The sequence below is a fragment of the Typopeltis vanoorti genome, chromosome 12, assembly GCF_054136105.1.
Source record: "Typopeltis vanoorti isolate ZY-2024b chromosome 12, IOZ_Tvanoo_1.0, whole genome shotgun sequence".
Classification (NCBI taxonomy): Eukaryota; Metazoa; Arthropoda; class Arachnida; order Uropygi; family Thelyphonidae; genus Typopeltis; species Typopeltis vanoorti.
Window position 1 is genome coordinate 7958532 of NC_143560.1, and position 27939 is coordinate 7986470.

At 36.2% G+C, this 27939-nt stretch overlaps 1 protein-coding gene across 1 annotated transcript in view; it reads right to left on the reverse strand.

Annotated features, from left to right (window-relative positions):
- Positions 1–27939, reverse strand: part of rb (adaptor related protein complex 3 subunit ruby) — a 482738-nt gene that overhangs the window by 334701 nt on the left and 120098 nt on the right. The window lies entirely within an intron of this gene.

Consider the following 27939-nt stretch of genomic DNA (forward strand, 5'->3'; position numbering starts at 1 on the left):
TATAATCAATGAACTTCTGTTGGTTATCAATGGGATCACAGCTGGATCCTGTCCAGTGATGTTCTCTATGTGATCCAAATGCAAGATGACATTCTACCTTTTCAAATGATGAAAAGATAGAACTGGAATATGAAATAAACAAAATGAAATGGAAATAATAGGTATATACAATAAGGTAGGATCTTCACCAGGACTCAAAAACATCTCTTACAGGTGTTTCTGTAAGAGGGCCTTTATGCATTCATGTCTTAGCAGAATTCTGCAATAGGAACGTATAGGTGCAACTTTTGAGTTGGGTGATGTAGCAGTTTTTGTGTGGCAACCGTTGAAGTAAGAGCATGCAAGTGGTGTGTGTGTGAGAAGTTGCGTCATAGAGCAAAAAGCTGTGATAAAATTTTACTGAATCAACAGGCAATTAGCTCAAACCTGGAAATTGCTGATGTTTGTTCCTCATGAGCCATGCAAAAATATGCATGAAATAGCAAAACAAATTGCTCATAAAATCAAGATTAACTATAATGAAGATGATATCGAGGCTCAGCGTGTTCCTAGTGGGCAGAAAAACAGAGCAATGTCTATAATTATAAAATTACAAGTAAAGCAATCAGAGACAAATGGCTGGCAGAAACAAAAATATCAAATATAGACTAAGCACAACTGATATATGTGACAATTTTAAGGATAGCAAAATATCTCTAAATGAGCACTTGACTGGAAACCTAAAACATCTACTGTTTATTGGCAAGAAACGTAAAAAAAGTAAACTACAAATATTTCTGGATCAAACAGGGCAAACTCTTCATAAGAAGAGACGATACATCTAAAATATGGTAAATCAGATGTGAAGAAGACTTGTGTAAACTCTGAGATAACAGGAGGAGTAATAGCTGACTCATGAACAACAATGCAGATGAGAATAACAACAGTGATGTCACTTTTCATAAATGTGTAATATGTATTGATTCAGTAGAATTAAGAAACTTTTTATTCTCACACGCTGTAAGTACTCTGAATATTTTGCATATAAATATAAGAAGTATTTGAAATAAATGGAACACGCTGAATTACTAGTAGACAATTGAAACTATTGGCTAGATGTTCTGATATTAATAGAAATCTGGGTTAAAGACAAAGAAATTGATTTGTACCATTTAAGTGGATTTAAAAATTATTATTAATATAGAAATTATAACAAATATAGTGATGTAATTATCTTTATTCGAAAGTCCATATCTGTTAATAATATTTAGAACATCATAATATATATATATAATCTGCATATAGGTTGCATTGCTACACAGAGTCCAACTTTATACAAGAACTTGAGTGCAGTCTAGATGAAATCAGAAGTGACAATGTTCTCATAATTGAGGATATGAATATTGACTTGCTGAGGAATAGCAGCTCCTCTCAAGGTTATCTAGATTTACTTGCATGGACTCGAACAATATATTAATGTCACCACAAAAGAATTGAATTCAATGGTGGTAGAAAATGCCAAGATCATGTATTCAGGGGAACTTTAAGTGGAAACAAAATCGAAGCAGCAGTTCTGCGACAACCTCTCGCGGATCACTTTCCAATTGGTATCAAAGGGGATTTTCCAAGTACAGCACAGAGATAGTACAACCAAAAACAGACCCTACATAACAATTGACTCCAGAGTATTCCAATTCAAGAGACAGTGCTCAAGAATAACTTGAGGAAAGATAACGATGGAAACAAGTTCTGATACCTTGTATTATAAGTTTATTGCAATATTGAACAATAAAATACAAGACTCAATTAAAGTTAAAATAATAGACAAAATGAAAGAAACAAAGCTCTGGATTACACAGGAAGAAATCAAACACTACATAAAAATTAGAAATAGAGTGTATAAAAAGTTTAAAACATATCTACACAATCAATATTATGAACACTTTCAAGTACTATAGAAATCTAATACACCATAAATTAAAAGAAATTAAAAACAAATACTACAGAAATGAATTCCTAAAATGCCAAAGAAACCCCACAAAACAATGGAAGTTTGTGAATAAATTAATTGGCAAAGCTATACACAAACAAACCCTTCCCATACTTGAAGATATCAGTAGGAATAGAGAAAACCACCCATCAAAACTGCACTTGCAACACAATTGATAACTCCATATATCTTTACCCTCACTTGTGAAAACAAAATCAAAAGTGTTATAGCTAGCCTAAAAAAAAACCAAAACTTCAGGATAAGATGGTATTAACACTATCACTGTGAAAGAATGCCAAACGTATATTATGGAACCCCTAATGTACATTTTTAACTCATCACTGATGACAGGCACGTTTCCATCGGAGTTTAAGGTCAAAGCTGTACCGATTTACAAAAAGGAAACAAATATAACTTGAACAATTACAAACCGATCTCCCTTCTACTGGTCTTTCAGAAATATTAGAGAAATTCGTAAAAAATTAGACTCACAAAATTTTTGGACAAAAACAACTTATTTTCAAAGAATCAATTTGGGTTCAGGCAAAAGGTTAGCACAGAACATGCTTTACTGAACTTCACAAACACAATTTATACCTCCTTAAATGAACATAAACTAACATTAGCAGTATTTTAGATATACATAAAGATTTTGACACTGTATCACATGAAATTTTAATAAATAAAAAAAAATTAGAAATCATAGGAATACGAGGTACTGCCCTAAACTAGTTCAAAAATTACTTAAATGCCAGATCACAAATTGTAAAAATAAACAACAGCTATAGCATCTCCAAAACAGTAGACTGTGGTGTACCACAAGGATCTGTCTTAGGACCAATTTTATTTAATATTTATATCAATGACTTCTGCCATCTTAAGCTAAACAGTAAAATAAATACTTCTGCAGATGATGCAGTGCTAATTTTCTCTTATGGACACAGCCAAAGAAATGCAAACCATAGTGACTGCTGATTTTTTAAAAGTAACAAATTGGTTCCAGTCAAATAACCTCAGTTTGAATGTATCAAAAACTAAATATGCAAATTTTAATTTGTGAAATACAACAGGCAAAATGAACTTCACTGCACAATAATTTTGTGCTGGGAATTGCAAGACAAATTCAAATTGCAACTGTGAGGAAACAGAAAAAGTCAATGCAATAACTTACTTGGGATTGAAAATTGATAGTAATTTAAGCTGGAAACTGCATATTACCGATGTTGTAAATAAGTAAGGATTATGTTAAACAGACTTTACTACTTAATAGATTCTTAAATTTAAATATGTCAAAAATATTATATTCTGCCTGGATTTAAAGCACACTACAATATGGTATATTAAGTTGGGGGAGGGATCTATTGCACTAGGCTGAAACCTTTAGTTTCAACTCAGAATAAAGTAATTCAAATCTTAACTAGAAACAAATACAAGGATACTGAAATATGTGAAAAATACACCATACTAAACATACTATCCCTTAGATATTTATATGCCTATAGGATACTGCTATTCATAAAAAACAATAACAAATACATAAACATCAAATAAGATGCTTTCCTTAGTAGATATAAGGGCCTAAAGCTAATAAAGCAATACATAAACATTATACTTATTCACCCAAAAATATTCAACACACTACCTTTAATAAGTAGTGTGTTGAATACACACTATTGAATACACAGGTTATTGGTATTAGTGAAACATGGCTGACTGTAGATGATATAGCTAGTGGGATTGAATGTGATGGGTATAGTGTGTTCAGGAATGACAGGGAGAATAAAATGGGGGGAGGAGTATTGTTGATGATAGCTGATGAGCTGCAGCCAAGGAGAATAGAAATTGAATTGCAGGAAAGAGAAAAGAGCACATTTGAGGCCATTTGGTGTGAGATTGTGGCTAGCAGAACTAAATATACAATTGGGTGCTGCTATAGACCAGGTGATGGAAAAGATGGTGGTGACAGTATGCACAAGCAAATAGAAGAAATGAGTGGAAGGAGGGTGATTATTATGGGAGATTTCAACTATGGTCGCATTGATTGGAGTGAGGAGAGGACACACGGGAGGAAGGAATCGGATTTTATGCGGTTATTAAGGGATAACTATCTGCGACAGCATGTAATGGAAAATACTAGGGGTCAGAGAGTGCTTGACCTAGTAATTACATCAGAGGATTTGGCTGAAACAACTCCCAAGTCAAGACCCTATGATCACTGCTGTGATCATAGGGTCTTGACTTGGGAGGTGGCTAAAGGTGTAGAATTTTCAATTAAGACAGGGTACACATGGAATTATCAGGCTGGAAAGTATGACAGGCTTAGGAGTTTGATTGGTTCAGTGCCATGGCATGTACAACTGCAAGGACTAGAAGTCGATAGTGCATGGGAGGTAGTTAAGAAGTGTTTGCATGAAGCAATGGCTGACTGTATACCTAGAGTCCGAATAATAAATCAACTAGGGGTTAAATGGATGAATACACCATTAAGCTTGAGCTGCAAAAAAAGAAACAACTATGGAGGGAATTTAAGGAGAAAGGTGACCGGCAGGCACACGAACGGTATAAAGCGCAGGCCAGAAGGGTAACGCGTGTGGTAAGAAAAGCAAAAAAGATTACAAAAGAACATTGGCCATGCAGGCTAAAGAGAATCCTAAACAGTTTTTTAGATATGTAGCAAGTAAAAGGAAAAATGTACATTGCAGAATGATTTTAAAGAATGCCGATGGTAGGGAGGTAACTGAATCAGTTGATATAGTTGAGTTACTGAGTGAGCGCTTTGCAAGAATATATCATCCAGGTGGTGAAATTGCAGAAATGAATGTACCAGTAGATTATACGGGAATTGTGGTGAATGAAGTGGAGGTGAGTAGTCAATTGCATAACCTCAATGTCAATACATCTGTGGGATTGGATGGTATACCAGCTCGTGTTGTACGAGAAGCAGCTAAAGAATTGTCAGTACCCTTGACCACTTTCTTTAATTTGAGTCTCAAGTCTGGGTTAGTCCCGAGGGGTTGGAAAGAGGGGAAAATAGTTCCACTGCATAAAGGTGGTTCCAAGACTGCTGTTGTAAATTACCGACCGATTAGCATATCAGGAATCATTGTCAAGGTCTTAGATAAATTAGTCAAGAAAAGAATACAGGATTGGATAGATGAAAATGGGATATTGTATGGGGGACAACATGGTTTTGTGAAGGGTAGCTCATGCCTCAGTAACTTGCTCACGTTTTATAACACAGTGACGGCTGAACTGGATAGGGGTAATGGGTTTACAGTAATACTACTGGACCTTGCCAAGGCTTTTGATAGGATACCACATAGAACACTAATCAGTAAACTGGAGCAGATGGGGATAGATATAGGGTTGGTGAGATGGATAGGAGGGTGGTTGAAGGAGAGATACCAGAGAGTGGTTTATACAGGAGTGGAGTCTAAAAGATGGCTTGTGACTAGTGGAGTGTCACAGGGCTCTATTCTTGGACCACTGCTTTTCAATTTGTTCATCAATGATATAGGAAAGGATTTGAGAGGAAGTGTTCACTTGTTTGCTGATGATGCAAAGTTGGGTAGAGCAATTATGAGTGCACAGGATGTCAAAGATTTTACAGGATGATTTGGATAGTTTGGAGGACTGGGCTAGGAAAAATGGATGTCAATTTAATGTGCCAAAGTGTAAGGTTATGCACTTTGGGGTGAAAAGAATAGCAGCAGTATATCGCATTGGTGGAACTGTACTCCAGGAGATTGATGAGGCCAGGGATTTGGGAGTGTTGGTGGATAGGGAATTGAAGTTTAGGGGACACATTGCAAAAGTGACTAAAACAGCTCACCAAATCATTTGGCTTCTGAAAAATACTTTAACATGCAGAGACAAACAAGTTGTTGTTCCTCTGTATCGAGCCTTGATAAGATCCCATCTGGACTACTGTGCCCAGTTATGGGCATCAGGGTTTCTTCGTGATGGGGAGGAAGTGGAGAGGATCCAGAGACGAGTGACCAAGATGATAGCAGGTCTGTGGAATGAACCTTATGAGAATAGGTTGAAGATTTGTGGGTTGCAGAAATTGGTGGATAGGCGAAGGAGGGGTGATATGATTGAGACATTCATATTACTGAAGGGTTTCTATAAGATTGATCCAGAAGATATTTTTGAAAATATGACTGGTGGTGGGATGACTAGGGGCCATGAATGGAAGCTGGGCAAGAGCATGGTTGACAAGGGTGTTAGAGCTAGGTATTTTACTTGGAGAGTAGTGAATGAGTGGAATAAGCTTCCAGAGTCTGTTGTGGGTGCTACGACCGTGAATGAGTTCAAGGCAAGGTATGATAGATACTGTGTGAATGTCGAATAGTTGTTCTTGACATGATGTTAGGGCCTCCTTCGATGAGTCTGTCGACTCCTTGGAGTTGCCAGGAACAATAATAATAAGAAGAAGAAGAAATGAAACTAACCCAAACAAATGCAAAACTCGAATGAAGGAATATTTATTTTAACAGGGAAATGAGGAAGCTCTGTTCAAAATAACTGAATGAATGATTGGTTTTTGCATATCAGTATTAAAAAAATCAGCTTCACGTGTAAAATGTAAAAAAATTAAATGCTATATAAATAAAGAAGTTTATTTAAATAAATCGGCCTTGTTGGTGGAGTGGTTAGCGTAACCAATCTCCAGCCAAAATACTGGGGGATTCGAATCCCACTGTGGGTATGGTGATTGTCTGTGAAAATACTAGTAGTGGTGGTAGGAAATAGATGGCATTTGTGTAGATTCGCTGTAGTTGGTGGAGAAGAGTTGTAGAGATGGGTGCCCTCCTTCGATGAGTCTTTGAACTCCCTGGAGGTGTCATGTAATAATAATATTAGCATGTTTCCTGTAATTTTATTATGTTATATTACACTGGCCAACAAAAAAAATTTTTTTTCCTGGTGATTATGATCTGACACTTGTTTTTTACTAATTTGGGTGAGCTGATTTCAAATATCAAACCCATTTTTCTCTATCATGTCAGGTTTTTCCTCTATGGCATTTTCTTTTTGTTAATTTGTAAGTTTTTGATAGTTTTAAGGAGGCAGTACTATTTAGAGGATCAAAAAAATCGATTTTTTAATATTACTTTCTGAAAGTATGTACTTTTAAAAATCTGTTCCTAACTTTTTATCAAGAAATTCGAAAAATTCCCGAAGATATAGCCTATTATTCAAAGCGGTGCACAGATCAGAATCGGAGCACTCACTGCTCTCGCTTTTAGTAAACGAATAAATGCGTAAGAACCTTCAACGGCATGTACTGGCACTTTGAATGCGAGAGAGAGAGAGGCTGATAACCAACCTAATACATTTAGGTGATGAAAAGTAGGCGATGACAACTGCCTAAAACAAATGAATACTATATGCGTCACAGCGGACAAAGAACAATCGAAATCAATCAATCGTTAATCGATCGTGAAAGTATGATGAGCACTTATAATGTTTCAATAAAGTCTCTGGTTTTTTTGTCTTGTTAATTGCATGTTAGTCGGCAGTGAAGAAAATACATCATGTCTACTACTCGAAATTGTGTCAATAGTGTAGATTCCTTCTGCTACATTTGTGGAAGCTTTACTGTTCCTAGTCAAACGACAAATATCACTGATTTCGTTAAGAAAGTGTACTTTGCATACTTTGACGTAAAACTTGCAGATCAGCACAATTCATGGGTTCCAAATAAAGTGTGCAAGTCATGTGTAGAAAATTTACAACAGTGGAGCAAGGGAAAACGCCAAAAATTAGCTTTTGGCATTCCAATGATTTGCCGTGAACCGAAAAATCACGTAGATGATTGCTATTTTTGTTTAGTTCAGACTTCTGGTTATAATAAGAAGAATAAGAAAAAAATGATGTATCCAAATCTCGACTCAGCAATTCGGCCAGTTGCTCATTCCAATGAAATAGCCGTGCCAATTTATAAAGGACTTCCTTTACTTGAGAACGAGCATGATCGAGATATGCCAGATGTTCTTGAGGAGCAAGACCCGGATGTTGATTTAGACAATGAAAATTTAATTTCTAGCTCTGGACCGCAACGTTTTACTCTAGCGGAATTGAATGACTTAGTAAGAGATTTGGGCCTATCAAAGGAATCATCGGAATTGTTAGCTTCAAGATTAAATGAAAAAACTTACTGGAGCAAGATACGATGATAACTTTTTATCGTAGCAGGGAAAGTAATCTTGTACAATATTTTAAACATGAGTGTGGGTTTGTTTACTGTAACAATGTGTCAGGTTTACTAACTGAAATGAGTCTTGTACAATATCATCCAAATGAGTGGTATTTATTTATCGACAGTTCAAGCAGAAGTCTCAAGTGTGTCTTCTACACAATGGGAATGTATATGGCTCAATTCCTATTGGCTATTCAGTCCACTTAAAGGAAACATATGAGGACATTAAAAAGGTTCTGAAGTTATTAAAATATACAGACCATAACTGGATCATCTGTGTGGATTTTAAAATGGTGAACTTTTTACTTGGCTTTCAAAGAGGATATACAAAGTTTCCGTGTTTTCTATGCTTCTTGGATAGTCGAGCTAGAAACCAACACTGGAGTCAGAAACATTGGCCTCTTAGAATATCCTTAAATGTTGGAGAACAGAATGTTATAAATCAACCTTTAATCAACAGAGAAAAAATCATTTTTCCGCCTCTACACATCAAACTAGGTCTTATGAAGCAGTATGTTAAAGCTTTAGATTTACAAGGTGACTGTTTCCAATACATATGTGAAAAATTTCTACGACTTAGTTATGAAAAAATTAAAGCCGGTGTATTTGATGGACCGCAAATTAGAACTTTAATGAGAGACCCAAATTTCATCAACTCTATGAACGAAATTGAGAAAGTGGCCTGGACTTCATTTACGATGGTTGTGAATAATTTTCTTGGAAACAAAAAAGCGTGCAATTACAAAGATCTAGTGGAAACAATGCTTGCAAATTTCCAGCGCCTAGGTTGCAACATGAGCATAAAGCTTCATTTCCTATACAGTCATCTTGATAGATTTTCCGAGAATTTAGGTGCTGTAAGCGATGAACAAGGCAAAAGATTTCATCAACACTTAAAAACTATGGAAGATCGGTACCAAGGAAGATGGGATTCTCACATGATGGCCGACTACTGTTGGAGTATTCAAAGGGATTGCCAAAACAGAACACACAGCAGAAATTGCTACAAACAAAAATTTATTCCCTGAAACTCGCGTGTAAGTAAAATTGTTATTTTTTTATAAATATTCTTTTAATTTTTAATGAATATTGTTAAGTAGTTATGTATCTAATTATCGGCCTCTCTCGCATTCAAAGCGCCAGTACGTGCCGTTGCAGGTTCTTACGCATTTATTCGTTTACTAACAAGCGAGAGCGGTGAGCGCTCCGATTCTGATCTGCACACCGCTTTGAATAATAGGCTATATCTTCGGGAATTTTTCGAATTTCTTGATAAAAAGTTAGGAACAGATTTTTAAAAGTACATACTTTCAGAAAGCATTATTAAAAAATCGATTTTTTTGATCCTCTAAATAGTACTGCCTCCTTAAAACTATCAAAAACTTACAAATTAACAAAAAGAAATTGCCATAGAGGAAAAACCTGACATGATAGAGAAAAATGGGTTTGATATTTGATATCAGCGCACCCAAATTAGTAAAAAACAAGTCTCATATAAAAGTCAGCAAAAATTGTGTTGGACTGTGTTATAATAATATGAGGGTGGTCTAAAAAGGTCCATGCGGTTAGCCTAGTGCTGTGCACTTTGCAACCATATGCCTGAGGAAGGAGTGTCCTTGGTTTGATTCCCATCAGAGACGTGAGTAACTGAAAGATCTTCTCCAGCCATAGCCAAGTTAGCTGGTCTTGGGTGTGGACAGCAGGGTTTTTCCCCCAGTTTATTCTGGGGTTTTTCATTCTGGAAAAACAGGCAAACCGGACCAATGAACATACAGGATACAGCATAGGACATATAGAAGAGAAGATGGGTGACATCTGTCTTAATTCACCACCCATTAGACATTCATGGCTCAGACATGAGTGACTCAACGGTCCATTAAGGACTACAGGAGAGGATAGGATAGGTCTGAAAAGTTCTTGGCTTCGACCATAGATGGCAACATTTTTTTTGTGAAATTGCAGGTCATTCTATCAAGTTGTTTGTTTTATAGAGCTGTCTGATGCAAAAGTGTTGTCTGTAGCCCTTGAAATGGATAAAATTGAGTATCGTGCGGTTATAAAATTCTTTGTAAAAGAAGGTTTAACACCAAAAGAAATTCATTTGTAGTTCATAAAACTTTATGGGCACTCTTATCCTTCGTTTCTGATGATTATGAAATGGGCGGCAGAGTTTAAACATGGCCATACCAGCCTTGAAGACGATCCACTTGAAGGATGTCCAAAAAGTGTAACAACACCAGAAATCATTGATCAAGCGCACATTATGGTATTGGATGACCGGTGAGTCAAAGTGCATGAAATTGCTGAGACTACAGGCATTTCAAAAGAATGTGTAGAATACATTTTGCATGAAGAATTGCAAATGAAAAAGCTTTGCACAGAAAGGGTGCTACGCTTGCTCATAGCAGATCAAAAACGCACTCACATGAAAATCTCTGAACAGTGCTTGGAGTGTTCTAACAACAATAAAACTGATTTCGTGCATCGATTTATTGCTATGGATGAGACTTTGATTCAGCATTAGACACCAAAATCCAAACAGCAGTCAAAACAGTAGACAGAATCCAGTTATTCAGTGTCAAAGACAAAGTCGGTTCAATCAGCAGGAAAGGTCATGGCATCGGTGTTTTGGGATGCTAAAGGCATTTTGTTTATTAATTATTTTGTAAAGGTAAAACAATAGCTCTCATCATCATCATCAAATTACTGACATGTACCCTCAAGGCGTTTACAGGATATGATAGTACTCAATGAAAAATGTACACCATTACTAACTTCCTATCTACAATTTTCCTTCAAATCAGTCTGTTACTTATCAAGACTCCAACATTATCAGATCTTATATTTCTATCGTCTAAGGCACTTTATACCGTATCAATCCACCTATATCTTGGTCTTCCTCTGGGTCGTTTTACTGCAAACCTGGCAGAGAACACTTGTTTTGCTAATCTTTCCTTGCTCATTCTGTTCAAGTGACCATACCACCTGAGATTAGCTCTGCTAACGCATTCCTGGATGCTGACAATGTCAAGTTCTTTCCTAATATCCTCGTTTTTAATATGATATTGCCATTTATGCCATCTGTTTGCTCTAATCTTTCTAAGACCCTCATATCTGCGGTCTCTAGTCTTTTACTTCTGACCCAGCTCTCAGATCCATTAGTTAAAACTGGTTTGAGCACTGTCATGTATACAGCTAATTTAGTGTTCTGACTAATTTCTCTCTTATTCCATATGAATTTATTCAATGACTTCCTACCATACCAGTTTGTTGATTCTGTTGTCAATTTCCATATTTAATTTACCAACTTCACTAAAAATTGGGCCTAAGTAGTTGAAATGTTTTACTTGTTCCACAGGTTCCCCATTCAAAACACAGTTGACATTTTCAATGATTCTACCTATTTTCATTGTCCATTACTCTATCACTGCTTGTTTCATTTAGCAATTTTTCGAAGTAATTACTCCATAATTCAAGGATATCTTTTTCTCCCTTTTCATGTCACCTTTATCATCTCTAACTCCTTTTACAGCACTCTTTCCTCCATTTCTAAGCTTCTTCAACAACCTCCAGAATATTTTACCACCTTCTTGATATTTATTTTCTAAGTTCTTACCAAAGTCCTCCCATGACTTTTGTTTAGCTAATTGTACACAGTGTTTAGCTTTCTTACATTTGTTTCTGTATTCTCTAAGAACACAAGCTGACTTATTTGCCAGGAACGTTTGATATGCTTTCTTCTTTTCCTTCACTGCCTCCTTAACTTCCTGTGTCCACCATGGAGTTCTGATTTTTCTATCCTTGCACACAACCTCACCACATGCCTCTCTGGCTGAATCAATCAGAATTTTCTTCAAGGCTTACCACTGAATCTCCAAGGTTTGGTTCCTGTTCTCAAACTCTTTCATTTTTTCTTCAATAATCTTTCTGTATTTTAGTGTACAGTTCACATCTGAGAGCTGCTCAACTTTTATTCGCTTTAAAACTTTCTTACATGTTATTCTTTTCAATATGAAATTCAATTTTATCCTGCTCAAGACTAAATAGTGATCACTTCCAATTTCAAATCCTCTGTACACTCTGGTGTCCTGCACCAGGGAGAAAACATGACTATCAAAAATAACATAGTCAATGAGACTTTTCTTATTTCTACCTCTTCACTCCATGTGAATTTGTGCACATTTTTATGTTGGAACATGGTGTTAGTAATAACAAGTCCATGTCCTGAGCAGAAATCCAACAGATATTTGCCATTATTATTAGCTTTTCTCTTTTCTCTTAATTTTCCAAAAATATTTTTGTATGTCTGATAATCATTCCCTACTCTGCTATTTAGATCCCCAACGACCAACTTTTCCATTTTCATTGTGTCTGTAGCTTTCTCTAAAGCCTCAAAAAATTCCTCCACTTCTACCTTAGTAGAGGCTTCTGTGGGACCATAAGCACAAATAAGTCTCATTGTCCAGTTCCCCATTCTGATTTTTGCCCACATGATTCTACTTGAGACTGCCTGCCAATCAAATAGATTAGCCTCGTATTTAGTGTTGAATACTATGGCTACCCCTTCTTTTCCTTGATTGTCATTGCCTGAATATAACATTTTGTATTTATTACTCAGAAAGATCCACCAGTTTTTGTCTTTTTTGTTTCTGTCACCCCTATTATGTCGATCTGGTACTTATCTAATTCCACAGCCAGCTCCATTTCTTTGCCATTCAGGCTTCTTATATTGATAGTACCCATCTTTAACTCGTGATGTTGAGTTGGGGTGTGCTTTCAGATTTGTTCCAGTAGCTGACTTTTCACTATTCCTGGTTTCCTGGCGAAAACAATGGGGGCCTTGTTTAACCGGGCGACACCCCAGCCAACATGAAATTTTGATATGTTGTACCATCATTTTGTATATTGGTTTAAGCCAATAAGAATAAAATCCATCAGCTAAATCTCAAATTGTCAGCCCATCCTCGTTCATTCAGTATCCAGGTAGATATAGATATCCAACAGGGTGCACTGAGAAGGTGAGGATTGGACATTAGGTCAGAAGCCCTGATTGGTTCTCTGCATTCCTTTAAAGGCTATATGGAGGTCTCCTCTCAGTTATACAGCCATGACCCTTAAGCACCCCCATAACAATAGCTGGGGAATATTTTTCCGATCTTTTAACCAAACTAGACGAAAAAATTTGTGAGAGAGGATCAAGTTTGCAGAAGAAAAAAATCATTTTTCATCAGGACAATGCACCTGCCCACAAAGGTGTTTTGGCAATGGGAAAATTAAGGGATCTGCACTATGAATTGTTGAAACATCCACCCTATTTCCCAGATTTGGCTCCCTCTGATTTCTATCTCCTCCCAAAACTAAAACTCTTCCTCGCTGGTCAGCGTTTTTTTAAAAAATACCCCTCTACCGCTGCAATCATTCAGATCTTACTGAGAACCACTACAGGGATGGGATAATGGTGCTGGAATAAATGTATTAGTATTAAAGTAGATTACATTGAAAAATAAAAATAATTTCGAAATTATAAATTCGTTTTTCCATTGTTAGGCCGAGAATGTTTCATACCCTCATATATATTTATATATTATATGAATGTACATATGTGTATATAATGTTAATGCATTATATAACTTTTTTAACTTCATGCATATTGTAACCTGGACGAGCTGTTTGCTCTTTGGTTACACATAAGATTGTTCAAAATTTTGTACCTGAATATGAATAACTTGAATATACTGTAAATTAGCAAACACTGCTATAGAAGATATAATAACACCTAAAAAAAAAGTTTATGTCAATGACTGTGTGAGACATGCACAGATGTTCCACTGGTTTAAAGAGAGGAGGGAGCCCCTGGAGAATGAACCATGCTGTGGACAGCCAGTTTCAGCATGGACAAATGAAAATGTAGTGAAAGCTAGGGAAATTGTTCCTGAGGGAACAGTCACTATTATTTAGGAGTATTGTAACATCTGTAAGCCTAATGTAATGACGTGCCAGGAAAGTACTGCTCCACAACAACAATTGGTTTCTTGTGCACTGTGCGCTGCCTGTTAAGCAGTTTCTGTCTTCAAAATCGATCTATGTGTGTTGATCATTTCTCCCTATTCACTAGATTTGGCTGCTGCAGACTTTTTTCTCTTCCCAAATATGAAATGTGTCTTGAAAGGGGAGAACTTCAGCGACATTGCCATCTAACGTGGTGTGATCCAGAGACTGAAAGAGGTTCCCATTCAGAACTTCCATTATGCCTTCAAACACCTGTAGAACAAATGTAAGTGTTGTGTGGAGTTGGAGGGAGATTATTTTTAATCTATGTAATTGAAAATTCCAAATATAGTTTTTTATTTTGATATAATAATTGTCTTCTTGTTACTTAAGGCACACTGTGTAAATTTTGTGAGATTTTGCTTTTGTCAGTCATGGATTTTTATTTTCTGGGAAATTGTGGACAGCCAGCATATCTCTTCTCTTCAGGAAAAATATCCAAGATATCAAATTCAGTTCAGTCCAAATTACTGGGTATTTCAATGGTTTTAGATTCCTCTGTGGAAGATGTCTAATTTTTATTTTTTTATTTTTTTTTATTTTTTTTAGTGAATCTGGAGGTTCACTAATAAAAATCCTGAATTTATAAGGATTTAATTATAAATCCATCTAAACAGATAAGGATTTATAATTAAATCCTTATCTGAATAGATAAGGATTTATAATTAAATCCTTATCTGAATAGATAAGGATTTAAGGATTAAATCCTTATTTAATTCTTTTAATAAGGATTAAAAAAACACTCAATTATTTAGTGTTTTTGAGTGAATCCTCAAAAACACTAAACGAGGCTTCTCATTTAGTGTTTTTTTTTTCTTACATGGTTACCTTCTCAATGTAAAAATGGTTTTCTACTAGACATTATTGTTGTGCACTTCCTCTTCTCTCCTGATATGGAATGTTCAACTCTGTCTTGATCTTCTGAATCTCTTCTTAATTCTTCCGCTTTTGACATGCTCATGACTATGCTGTTCTTTCTTGCAATTATTGCATTTGGTTATTTTGCTTTTGCAATCTGCATTTTCATGCTCTTCACTGCTGTGCCAGATGGAAGAGCCATGACTGGAGGCCTGGCCATGATCATATTCCTGGGTAATATGTAATGCACTTAAAAGGATTTAGGATTTAGAATCTGACAGGACAGTTCAGACAGCCTGCTTTTACTGATGTTGGAAGTTTAAGGGTATTAAATATAAAAATGATATTCCTGGTTGATCTAAAAGATCAGCATCCCTATGTACAAGAAGTATGGTAGGAGTTTTCATAATAAGTATTTTCCTAATAGGTTCTGCTCAGAAATGCTATACATGTTTTTGAGAAGCTGTTTCTTACAGAATGACTCCTGAATGAAGTTTTCCATCGTCTTTTTGCAGATCCTACCAACTTTTCAAACACCTGTTCGAAATAGTGTCATTTTCCCAAGTGGACATTCACCTATTACACATACAATGAAAACGGAAGATATATTTTATAGGTGTCTAAGTTATTTTTTGTTCTTTGTGTTAGTTGATATATTAATGGTTTCTGAACTGAGTTGGAACTTGTTGAGGGTTATGACAAACTTAAGCATGAGGAACTCAAAGGAGATAAGGATTCAACATCAGATCTTCCCAATCTCCACACATCCATGCACATAAATGCCCACTGTCTAGAAAGCAATGACTCTACTCAGGAGTGGGAAATGCCAGAGATGTCCCAGCCACCATACTGACACAACAAGCCATGGATTCTGCACCTGCAAGCAAGGAGAAAAAAAACTAATGCAATACTGATCCTTGAAGGCAAGCGCACTAGCTAAATGATCCTAAATGAAATCTAGGATCACCCATCATGCCAATTCAGTGCATGCACACCACCAAGACCTCAAGAAGAATGAAAAGGATCAGTACCATTACTGACAGGTCTGCCCACAATGGAAAGGTAGCAAGAAATAATGAGTGAAATGAGAAGCAGATGAAAAATCAAAAGGACCATAAAATCAATAGATATGCCACAATTAGTAACAACTGATATATCCAGGAACTAAAAAAAAAAATATCAGATGCACCTAGGACACAATCATTGAGGGTACACATCGCTTCCAAAAGCATGCAGCTATAGTTGTTGAATGAGGTGAGTGAAGGAATCAGCTACCACAGAAATAAAAAAAAATAAATTCCAGTTAATGTTGTTTCCTATGCAAGAAATTTTTATAAAATTTCTGGCACAGGATCAGATAGTCATTGGTTATATTTCTTTGAGCACAGGTCATATTGTAGAGATTTTAAAACATCCTGATGTACTCCTAGATATTTTTTGTTACTATTAATAAAACTGGTCACCTCATTTAACAATTTTTCATAATTAATTATGTTTTGAAAAAAATACATTTCTATAGATTCAGAACATTCTTTACACCAGTTTGCATATCACGTTTGTTGTCTCTGATTCAGTGCTGTTTTGGTAGCACATCTGTAAAACATTTTGCAGTTTTACCTAACACGGTAACATGGTTTAAAAATTTCCAGTATATGGATTGCTGCCATTCAATTCTTAGAGAGTCCCCAAACAGGTATCAAAACTTGTCTGAACTTCGGGGATTCTGCAGTTACACTATCACTTCCTTCAGTACATATAAGCATATCTCAGTCATATGACACGTTAGGTTCCAGACTGCCATTGCACAGCGAATCACTATTTTCCCCCACTTGTAGAAGGAATGTAACTAGTTTAATAACATTTTTAAGTAGCCACATATGTCTATAAATGACATAAATAAAGTATTTATTTACATCAGAAGTGCACACAAAAAATTTAGAATCATTTTTGTCTAGAAGAATACAAGTACCATGGGCCTGAACAGTTTTCACTTGCAGAGCATGCTATCGACACTTAACACAGAGTTCACCAGAACAAGACAAGAGTCCTTCATAAAAGTCATTTCCTCACAAAACATCTTTATAAAGAAATGTGTGAAACTTTATTTCATAGTCTTAACTTAAACAGATCCAATGATCTATGTCTATCCCCTTTGTGGGAGATAGTACTTTTTAAATATGCTAATCTTCTCATCTCATCTCATCTTCCTTATACCCTCTTTTACCTTGCGGTGTCGAGGGTCCATTGATCATCGGACCTCACTCCGTTTACAGGATAAGGTGGTCAGCCTTATGCCCCTGTGTATCCTATGGCCTGTAGTGTTGAGTTCTCGAGGCCAGTTTGCCTGCTTTGCGAGATGAAAAACCCCAGAATAAACTGGGGAAAAAACCCTGCTGTCCACGCCCAAGACTGGCTAACTTGGCTATGGCTGAGGAAGATCCTTCAACTCCTCACGTCACCGACGGGAATCGAACCTAGGACACTCCTTCCCCAGGCATATGGTTGCGAAGCGCATAGCCACTAGGCTAACCGCGCGGACCGGTTACCATAACATAGTTACCATAGTTACCACTAACAAGTTACCATAAGGTTAAAACACCTTATGGTAACTTGTTCTGGTAAAATACTTGTAAGCTCTGTATTACTAAACTCTTGGTATTTCTAGCCTGGCTCCCACTGATGAGACCTCAATAAAGGTCAAAACCGGTCTGGGTAGTGGTCCCTTGCCTTTAATACAAAGCATCATACATCTCCTCCAGGAGATGTGCTTTGCATTATGGGTAAATATTAAGATTAGTGATCAGAGCTTAATTCTAATTTTACCATGAGTTGCCTTGGTCTTGCACTATGTACAGGGTCAGCTAGACTTGCAACACTTGCAGGCACAAACTTGACTTGTTTGTCTGTTTGCTTACTTGGGAAAGGGAGTAAAACCAGGTTTAAAATAGCTTGGTATCTTTAACATTTATTATACCCAAGGTAAAATACTTTCTACATATATATATATATATTATTGATCATAATCTGATTCATCTCATATTAATAACAACCATAGCTACAATATTTCTGATGCACACATTGCCACTGTCCAGTACTGGTGCACTCGTGTCAGCTCACACACTAGTCAACTTCAGTTGGAACTCAAGCATGCATTCCTGTTTTTAAATGTACTTATGTGTTTTATACTAGATCTGTTAATGTATTTTATCATGTTTCTGTTATTTTTTATTTAATTCTTTGCCTGTGATACCTGAAGAAGTTGAATTTCAATGAAACTAGTCGTGTCTTAACATTAAACTTTTCTTTCTCAGTATAGAGTCATTTAAATTCATTTATATATATATATATATATATATATTTATATTTTAAATAAGTTAAGAAATTATTGAGTGCTTTTTTAGAATTGTTATTGTTTCCCTGCCATGCAGTAGCGTATCATCTCCAAACACTATTGTGTAGGCTGTATTGTATTGTATTGAATATGTCACAAAATTCTTCAACTTGATCTTCATAACTGCTGGATGGTGCATATATTTGTATTACTTTAATAGTTTTTCTGTTCTGATATTTGAACTATGATATATGCTATCTGATATTCCTGCATATATAGTAATCTATATATTTTTGTTTATAGAGAAACCTACTTCCTTCTGTTTGATTCATCTGGTCCTTTCTGGTAAAGCACATTTCCTGACTGTAGTGTTATGCATGCTTCTGATTATTTTCTTTTTACTTCACTTAGTCCTATTATATCCCATTTCATTTTGTTTATTTCATATTCCAATTCTTCTACCATTCCATTGTGTGCAAATGTTCTTATACTGAATGTAGCAATCATGAAATTCTTGCATTTGCTTTCATTATTTTGCTTTGCAGTAGCATGTACAGTCCAACAGCTGTGTTTCATTATCAAACTAGGTTTTCTCTGGGATTAGAAAGTCCAATGATGACAGATACTGTAGACTCATTCTTGTATATAGCATATTTATGGTTTTAATGATTGGGAGAGGGGGGGGGAGCATTTCTCCAATAATGATGAATCGGCTTGGGAGATGATTCGCAGTAGCTTATCTAACTAGAGCTGTGGAATTCCATTGTTGATTTTATCGCTTTTGCTGTCTAAAAGTGACAGGTAACTTGCCTATGTTCCTACCCAGCATTGCTGGGTAGGAACATGGTCTGCCTCAGAATATGCTCAAGTGACCAAGTAAGCACTATAGGCAGCTGTCTCCACACCAAGAGGGGAGTAGACATTATTGGAAAGTTGCTCCTCTAGAGTACCATCCTCCCAGTCATAATCCTTGTTAGTCTGGTTCCTCAGTATCAACCTTTCCAGCTTGAGAGCCCCTGCTAGTAGAATACGGTACAGCCAGCATAGCTCAGCACATCCTCGAAACATGCAAGCTCCATCACCAAGTTAAGGTGAGGATTCCAGTGAATAGAGAAATCACTCACCTTAACTCACCAAGTTAAGGTGAGTGATTTCTCTATTATTCCATATAAATTTATTCAACTGGCTCCACACCATATCAGCTATGCTTATTCTGTTGTCTATTTCCAAATTTAATTCATAACCGTCACTAAAAACTGTGCCTAAATAGCAAAAATATTTTACTTGTTCTATAGGTTCTCTATTGAAAATGCAGCTGATATTTTTCATGTTTTTTACTATTTTTATAATTTTGGTCTTTTTATTGCTGATTTACATGCCAAATTTGTTACAGCTATATTCAATTTAGTTAGAGAATCCTGGAAGACTTGCACTGGATGTGTTTAAGAGTACATCATCTGCATAAAGCAAACAGCTAAATTTAATATCTCCTCAAATAGTCCTCAAACTCCTACTAACCACATCTTTATTCAACTATTCAACTTAATAAGGGATGATCTCTTATTCTTGTCCCTCTAGCCCCTCAAGTGCTGAAACATTTTCCCTGCATCAATCCTATAAAACCCTTTAAACAACTTAGATGTTGCTATCATATCCCTCTTTTTCTCCTATCAACCAACTTTTGCAATCCACACACCCTCAACCTATCCTCATAGAGAACATTCCAAAGATCACTCACCATCTTGGTGGCTTGCCTTTGAATCTTCTCCATTCACTATTTATTAAAATGTTCCCTGTTCCTTCAAAACTGCATCTTGCTTATTGCCAATTTATAAATCTAGTTATATACTTTACAGCTTATAATTTCTGAAATTGTAGTTTTTGTTTTTGATTTTTCGACAGAAAGCACGTTGACAGTTAAGTTCTCCCCTCCCTCCACAAATACCAACAGATTTATGCATTACAAATTGAAAACAAACAAGTAAGAAACAAATTATGTATTAGCATAGTTTTCTGAGCTTTCTGCATAACATGCAACCAAAGCATCAATTATTAATGTTGTTTTTAAAATTATTTTTGATGTCCAGCTGGCAAAATAATAGTGAGAAAATAATCTTGTACACTTTCTTTTGAACTAACTTGAAAAATAAATAAAAGACACCAAATTTCCCATTACTGAATAAATTATTTATTTTCATGCATAAGAAATTTGTTTTTATCTTGGGAAACAGACACAATAAATAAATTGTACAGCAAAAAGTTAAAATATTGAAGTATGCCAAAGAAAATTCCAAATAAAGTTTACTATAAGTCAAGTGACAGAAAAAAAGGTCGCTCTTACAGTTAATCCACAGATTGCACTACAGTTGCCATTAAGAGATTAATGGTAGAGAAAGGTAATTACATGATAAAAGGCAGGATGCTACTCATGCCTTTAATCAATGAAAAATCCTAATGTCTTCTGAGAATTTCATCCACTTGAGCCAGATGGAAGGTTAAAGCATTTCATATCCTGGAAGCTAATCTTTTCCCTTGAGACATATCTAAATATGTCTCAAGTGAAACTAACTTTAAAAGAATTCATGATTTAATTTCTTATGTTGGCTGTAATCTTTGAATGACTCTTTCATTTAAATTTATATTATAAGCATACAATTAAACTGATGTTTTTCTTTGTTGGTATTGTTGTTTTTCTTCAAGCCTATTATTCTCTCACAAAAAGAAAGATGTAATTGTCAAATAAATTATTGCATATTATCCAAAACCTAGGAATCTCCATGTCCCAAACAACCTAGATTTAGGACATGGTAATGCTCACTATTCATTTCCTACTTTGTTAAGTCTTCCCAAGACTTGATGTTTAGCCAGTTTTGCACACATTTAACTTTACAGTATCTGCTTCACACTGGAACAGGAAGCTAATGACTGTCTGCCTAGATACACTAATCACACAGCTTCCTAATGGTTCATTATCTTTTTTTTTGTTTGTTTGTTTATACAAAACCCACACGTACAGGGAAATATTTATACAAACATTTACACCATTATCCAGCTCAACGGTATGGTATGTTAAAAATACTAACTCACACAGTTAGAGCAATCTGTTCCAATGATAATACTCTTACCACCGAACTCACATTACAACAGAAATATTCTTCCATTCCTCATGCAAAGCTATCCCTATTGCTGATGCTGATGAAGGTTGCTGTGGTCTAAAGTGAAGTTGGTGATCTAATTCATCCCATGCATGTTCGATGGAATTGAGTGTCCGACACTTCAACATTGTTTTGTGCAAACCAGTCTCAGATATGTAATAAAGTATGGTATGGTATGGATCACTGTCATGCTGGAGCATGCAAGGGTCACTGCTGAAGAACTTCCACAGCATCAAAAGCATGAAGTTGTCCAGGATGTTCAGGTAGCCATTAGACATCATGGTTTTGGGCACGTCACCAATGGACCAAGCCCCATCCAAATGAAACACCCTAATAACATTACCAAGTCTTGATCAAACTTGACGGGACACAGTCAACTGGGCGACAGAATAAAAGATGAAATATGCAATTCTATTCTGTTAATCTATTACCAGGTAAAAATGAGTTAAAAGAACGGTATAAACATAAAATTGAAAAATCTCACTTATAATTAAGTTTATTTTTATTGTGTAGTTAGGTTGGGTTATTTGAAAAATCTTGCTTATAATTAAGTTTATTTTTATTGTGTAGTTAGCTTAGGTTAGATTAGTTTAGTTTAAGTTATTTGAAAAATCTTGCTTATAATTAAGTTTATTTAAGTTTATTTTTATTGTGTAGTTAGGTTAGGTTAGTTTAGGTTACTAGAAATTAAACTACAAATTATGTTTGTTAATTACAAAATAACATTACTAAATGAATTAAAAAACTATTTTTATTGTTTTCTTTATTTTAATATTGTGCAATTATACCTTTTCATTTTTAAATAATTTTCGGAGCACTCTTTTTAACCATCTCTTTCTTAAATGATCCTACAAATTTTGATATATGATATAAACGAAAATATATAATATAAATATGTGTTAACTAGCTGACTCATTTTTTGCATGGGAAATTTCAATATGACTTCTACACAATTTGTAATTCTACACAATAAAAATAAACTATTATAAGCGAGATTTTTCAAATTTTATGTTTATGCCAATCTTTTAACTCATTTCTCAAAAAATATTATTTAAATTTACCTGGTAATAGATCAACAGAATAGAATTGCATATTTGATCTTTTATTCCATCGCCCAGTTGTCGTGTACCCAATTTGACAGTTGGAATGATACAGTCCTGACAGAATCGTTCATTGGGTAATCTTCAAATCCAAACACGACCATCAGATTGAAACCTTTGGAAGCATCATTCACTGCTACAAAAAAAAAACCTTTTCCAATCATCTACTGTCCAGGAATGGTGTGAAAGACACCAGTCCAAATGTTGTTTGTACCGAGGGGGTTGATGTGTGGCTTGGTCATAGCAGTTCTGCCATAGTAACTTAAGGCATGCAACTGTCTGCACACAGTTCTAGTGCTCACAGATGTCCCTGCAACATTTTCTAGGTTGACTGCAAGGTCCACCACTCATGACGTGCAGGATGCTTGAACATTCTGAGAAGAGCTCATCAATCTCGGTCAGTGAGTATCGGTGGCCTCCCAGGGCATTTTCCTGCTGTGGTTGCACCATCAACTTTCCATCTATGAATGACATAAGCAATGGTGGATTTTGGTATACTGAGATGGGTAGCAATGTCCCAGACAGAAAGACCACTGATGTGATACAGACTACCATCTCCCATGTTGGAAGTCTGTCAGTTCAGGTGAATGTGGCACCATGACATTAAGTACAGTACAAAACATGCAGCATATCCCAACTTTTATTATCAGACTTATGCAGACACTCCCTGAATGTTTGCATGTGGCAGGATCTGAAATCTGAACGTAAATGTCCAAATACGTTTGTCAACATGTGTGTGTGTGTGTGTGTTTTGTATGCTCTTTCTCTTTCCATGTTTTGTTTGTTATAAGTTTTTTTTTGTTGTTGTTGTTTTTGTTTTATTTATTTTTTCTGCAATGCGTATGACATTACAGACAAAAATCAGAAAGAAAGCTTTTATTTTTTCTATTACGCGTGTGCATCAATGTATAAGTTAAATTATCAAATGCATAATATTTCTTATAAGGTAATACATGAAAATATGTGTACATTTAAGGTATTTATAAATAATTTACATAATTTATATACAAATCTGAAAACAAAACCAAACTCAACATCACTAGAGTTAAAGATCGGTACTATCAATGTAAGAAGCCTGAATGGCAAAGAAATAGAGCTAGCTGAGGAATTAGATAAGTACCAGATCGATATAATAGGGGTGACTGAAACAAAAAAGACCAAAACTGGTGAAATCTTTCTGAGCAATAAATACAAAATGTTATATTCAGGCAATGACAATCAAGGAAAAGAAGGAGTAGCCATAGTATTCAACACAAAACACAAGGCTAATCTTCTTGAATGGCAGTCAGTCTCAAGTAGGGTAATGTGGGCAAATATGAGAATGGGGAACTGGACAATGAGACTTATTTGTGCCTATGGTCCCACAGAAGGTTCTACTAAGGTAGAAGTGGAGGAATTTTTTGAAGCTTTAGAGAAAGCAACTGACACAATGAAAAAGGAAAAGTTGGTCCTTGTTGGGGATCTAAATAGCAGAGTAGGAAATGATTGTGAGACATACAAAAATATTTTGGGAAAATTTGGAGAAAAGAGCAAAGCTAATAATAATGGCAAATATTTGTTGAATTTCTGCTCAGGACATGTACTGGTTATTACTAACACCATGTTCCAACATAAAAATGTGCACAAATTCACATGGAGAGAAGAGGCTAGAAATAAGAAAAGTCTCATTGACTATGTTATTTTTGATAGTGATGTTTTCTCCCTGGTGCAGGACACCAGAGTGTACAGAGGATTTGAAATTGGAAGTGATCACTATTTAGTCTTGAGCAGGATAAAATTTAATTTCATATTCAAAAGAATAACATGTAAGAAAGTTTTAAAGCAAATAAAAGTTGAGCAGCTCTCAGATGTGAACTGTAGACTAAAGTACAGAAAGATTATTGAAGAAAAAATGAAAGAATTTGAGAACAGGAATCAAATCTTGGAGATTCAGTGGCAAACTCTGAAGAAAACATTGATTGATTCTGCCAGAGAGGCATGTGGTGAGGTTGCTGCAAGGATAAAAAAATCAGAACTCCCTGGTGGACACAGGAAGTTAAAGAGGCAGTGAAGGAAAAGAAGAAAGCATATCAAAAGTTCCTGGCAAATAAGTCAGTCTGTGCTCTTAGAGAATATAGAGACAAATGCAAGAATGCTAAACACTGTGTAAAACCAGCTAAACAAAAGTCATGGGAGGACTTTGGCAAGAATATAGAAAATAAATATCAAGAAGGTGGCAAAATATTCTGGAGGTTGTTGAAGATGCTTAGGAATGGTGGAAAGAGTGCTGTAAAAGGAGTTAGAGATGATAAAGGTTACATGAAAACGGGAGAAAAAGATATCCTTGAAGTATGGAGTAATTACTTTGAAAAACTGCTAAATGAAACAAGCAGTGATGACAGCACAGTGGTAAAAAAACACTGACCAGGCATGCAGTCAGGAATACATATCCATACTTGAAGTAGAAAAAGCCATCAAAGGCTTGAAATGTGGAAAGGCAGCAGGAGTAGATGATATTCGACCAGAAATGCTGAAGTATGGTGGTATAAGAGTCTTACAGTTACTGCACTGTATAGTTCAGAAAGCCAGGACAGAGGGACGAATTCCCGATGATTGGAGTAGAGCTCTCATAGTACCCATGTATAAAAAGGGAAATAAAACTGAATGTGAGAATTACAGAGATATTTCCCCTACTGAGTGTTCAGGCAAGATCTATGCAAGTATACTTGAGAAACGGTTGAGAAGAATTGTGGAAGAAAAGCTTGGTGAAGAAGAAGCTGGATTCAGGCCAAATAGAGGCTGTCAGGATCAGATCTTCACTTTACGACAAATAGTCGAGAAAGCATGGGAATATAACAAAGATCTGTATTTAAGTTTTTTCTTGTTGAGAGGCTTATACGCTGGTTAAACATAACTAATATTTAAGGAATTGACAGCGTATACTAGAAATATAGATTAAATAAACTTTAATATATACTTTCCGATATTTCGGCGAACGTCACGTTGCCATCTTCTTGGGAACTTACTACAAAGACATGTGCACACAAGTACTAATAACTGCAAAATGAGACCGAAGCTAGGAAGCTAGCGTTTTCCTAAAGTCCTGATGGTGCCCCCTGGCGGGCTATATTGGTAGTTCTTGGCCTTTGGGCTGAAGTTCTTCTGATAAAAGTTTCCCAAATTTGGGGCAGTCTCATGCATCCAAATTTGTTGAGGTTTGGCATGTTCCTAAGGGCTGAGGCTGATTCTATGAATAGTCTTTCATACTTGAACTTGCTGCGGTGTATTACTATGGCTTTTTTCCATCTTATTCTGTGGCGAGTATCCAGAGCGTGGTCTGCAAGCCCAGAGTGGCTGTACTGGTGAAATCGGATGTAATCCTTGTGTTCTGAGATTCTGATATTTGCTGTCCTGCCTGTTTGGTCAAAGTAGGACAGTTTACAGCTGCAAGGGACCTGGTATACACCAGGTAGGTCTAGGGGAAGTGGTTGGTCTTTGGTGGAGCGGATAAGGGATGCCAATTTTCTATGTGGTCTGTAACAAGTGGTCGTCATGTTTTTTTATGCCACATGGCCCGGATTCACTCCTCTCCTTCCTAACACACTTGAACAACCAACACCCTAGAATCAAATTCACCCTGGAAAAAGAGGAAAACAATAACCTCCCCTTCCTAGACACACTAGTCACCCGCCAATCTGATGGAACCTTGGTTTTCTCAGTTTATAGAAAACCCACCCATACAGGCAGATACATTCACCAACAATCCCACCCCCCCCCTCACAACAATATGGAGTTATTAAAACATTATTCAACAGGGCAAAAATAATCTGTTCTAATGATCAAGCCCTAACCATTGAACTAAATCACATCCGTGACACTTTCTCAGCCAACGGCTACCCCCTCCAAAAAATCCAAAAAACACTTAACCCAGTTATCCACAACCCACCACCCCCTCCCCTTCACAAAAAAGATTACTCTAAATCCATCACCATTCCCTACATCCGAGGCACCTCGGAAAAAATCAATAAAATCTTAAAAAAACATGACTTGACCACTTGTTACAGACCACATAGAAAACTGGCATCCCTTATCCGCTCCACCAAAGACCAACCACTTCCCCTAGACCTACCTGGTGTATACCAGGTCCCTTGCAGCTGTAAACTGTCCTACGTTGGCCAAACAGGCAGGACAGCAAATATCAGAATCTCAGAACACAAGGATTACATCCGATTTCACCAGTACAGCCACTCTGGGCTTGCAGACCACGCTCTGGATACTCGCCACAGAATAAGATGGAAAAAAGCCACAGTAATACACCGCAGCAAGTTCAAGTATGAAAGACTATTCATAGAATCAGCCTCGGCCCTTAGGAACATGCCAAACCTCAACAAATTTGGATGCATGAGACTGCCCCAAATTTGGGAAACTTTTATCAGAAGAACTTCAGCCCAAAGGCCAAGAACTACCAATATAGCCCGCCAGGGGGCACCATCAGGACTTTAGGAAAACGCTAGCTTCCTAGCTTCAGTCTCATTTTGCTGTTATTAGTACTTGTGTGCACGTGTCTTTGTAGTAAGTTCCCAAGAAGATGGCAACGTGACATTCGCCGAAATATCGGAAAGTATATATTAAAGTTTATTTAATCTATATTACTAGTATACGCTGTCAATTCCTTAAATATTAGTTATCGTATTTAAGTTTTGTCGATTTGGAAAAGGCATATGACAAGGTGCCAAGAGAGAAGCTATTCAATACGCTGCAGTTATATGGTGTCAATGGGGCATTATATCAAGCAATACTTAGTCTTTATTTGAGGTGTAAGTCAGCAGTTAGAATTGAAGGAAGTACAGGAAGATGGTTTAATGTTAAATCTGGTGTGAGACAAGGATGTACATTATCCCCTCTGTTATTCATTATCTATATGGATCACATTATGAAGGAAAGTGGTATTAAACATGATATCAAAATTGGAGATGTTAATGTCAGCTCTTTGCTTTATGCGGATGATGTTATACTTTTAAATAAATCCGCTACAAGATTCTCTGACTAAATTGAATAGTTGTTGTAATAGATATGGTATGAAGGTCAGCAATAAAAAGACAAAGACAATGAAAATAGGCAGAATCATTGAAAATGTCAACTTGACTTCCTGTGAATGGAGAATGAAGAATGTTGTGAATGGAGAATCTGTGGAACAAGTAAAACATTTCAGCTACTTAGGCACGATTTTTGCTGAAGATGGTAAATTAAATTTAGAAATAGACAACAGAATCAGCAAAGCTGGTATGGTAGGA